A 2,256-nucleotide genomic window follows, 5' to 3' on the forward strand; every position below is an offset into this window, starting at 1 on the left:
GCTGCGGTGGGCCAGGCACTTCTCTCCTCCAGATCTACGGGCCGAGAAGCTTGTGACGCATTCGCTGCGTGACTGGCACCATGTGCACGGCAGAATTGCGGTGAAAGGGAGGCTGCAGAAATCTGCAGGACGGCGCGGCCTCAGCTGGACAGTTATTTAAACACGTGAGGGAAAATTAGGCTCTTAATTTTACTGGCGAGATAGATTTTTTTTCTTTAAAAAAAGAATGTATCCTTAATCTACCCTATAATTCAGGACGCACGTAATGACACGATTATACGGGCGTTTGTATTCATGTATGTATATATATATGTGTGTGTGTGTATATATATATATATATATATATATATATATATATATGCAGACTGTGCATGTATGTATACACACATACAGTATATACACATACACATAGGTGTGTGTGTGTTGTTTATGTATATAGGAACCCCCCTCCCCCCACACACACTCACACACACACACCAGAGAGAGGGAAGGCGAATTATGTTGCTAGGGAAATATAGCAGATGAATAAATTAGAATTGTTGTGCCATAAATCTAAAATAAAGCAACAATCCCACTCCAATGAAATTTAAGAAAACGATCAAGAACACAAATTTACTTTACAGTCCGTTTTTAAACGTATTGATGAACACTCAGACGTACAGAGAGGTCTAAAAAAGCTTTCGGCTTTTATGGTTTGGCTTCTAAAGGCCGGCACCTCTCATCCACTCGACGAGCGCGCGTCTGTGTAAAAAAATCGAGTTAAACGTGTTTTTCCAGAATTTAGAAAAATAAATATATACACGAGCTGTCCAAAATGCCGTGTGGGAGAAGGGCTCGACCCAATGTTAAAAATCTTAGGCCGTTTTGACTAAACTGGGCTTATTTAAGTTGGAGCGGCGCTGCTTCCAAACACAAAAATATAATTTTATACTTTTAGATTTTTAATACAATAATTTTGCTTCGAGGCAGTTTAAAGGGAATGGGGCAAAAACCTTGATGTAAATAAAATTCTCTCAATCTGTTTACATCTTTCAGCAACTGCAGCCAAATTATAAGCAATAATTAAATGAGAGCGTGATAATTGCATTTCTAAAACGTGTATTTCATATTTCTGGGTCCCATTATATAATTCAAAAGAGCAGGTATTTGTTTGGAATGTCGATATCTATATGATACAATCGTATGCTGTGTAGCACTTTTGTATCGATGTCAAATAAGAAAAGGCCTCAAGGCCCAAGAGCAAAGTGCTGACTAGTTATTAAATAACCAGTCAATAAAATGGGATTAATATTCCCAATCACTTCAGCCATGTCCCCATTTTAATATTGTTTTTTAACTACTTGCTTTTGCGCCATTTTACGCGCGGGGGGGGCGGTTCTGTCCGCAGCGCAGCGTCGTCCCGCCCGCAGAAAAGCGCGTTTGCTCCGTCTCATGTGGGATTTGCAGCCATTATACAGGCGAAATACCATCACACTCGTGGTCATCATTTCAACCCCACCTCAAATAAATAAACAAAAGTGGCATGATCGCGATAATCACAACATTGCTGAGGCCGTTATAAAAAAAAACAACGAACAAATTTAAGGTGTCGTGGTGGTAAATAGATCTGAAGCGGGCCGCGACCAAACGGCCGCTTTAACACAATATTCTGCTTTTCCAGAAATTAACTTTGTGATATCAACTAATAATCGGTCACCACTCTTAAACAGGCCAGATAATCCTGCAGTGACTGCAGCAGGCCCGTGCGCGCTTCTCTCTCTCTCACACACACACACGAGTCAGACATCCCAAATGTAGATTCAGATTTTTATTTCTCCACCTGTGCAAACCGACATGAAATAAAAGACTAAAAATAACACCCAAAAAGTCAAACTGTGCACGTCTACTTGCGTGAACGCCAGTGTTGGCTGCAACAGGACATGTGTGAATGTAGCCAGCGGCGCCCGTGTGAACGGTCATCTTTGCTTCAGCAGCACGATCAATACTGGAGGTATCACAGAGAGCCTTAACTCCAATATTTACGTGCTGCTACAGCACAGTGGCCCGCGAGCGTTTCCATGCATCTGGTAACAGCAGCACACCCGGAGGAGGGGTGTGTGGAGCCGGGTGGTACTCTCGGGCTGTACTGCGGCAGCACAGTATGGCCTGTATCTCAGTGTAACCCACAAACCATTCCGTGCTGCTACAGCATCACCAGAACGACTCGGGGATTTCGACTCTTCGCTTGTTGACGTCGGAGAGGCGGAGGCAGACATT

The sequence above is a fragment of the Takifugu flavidus genome, chromosome 1 (genome assembly GCF_003711565.1).
Source record: "Takifugu flavidus isolate HTHZ2018 chromosome 1, ASM371156v2, whole genome shotgun sequence".
NCBI lineage: Eukaryota > Metazoa > Chordata > Actinopteri > Tetraodontiformes > Tetraodontidae > Takifugu > Takifugu flavidus.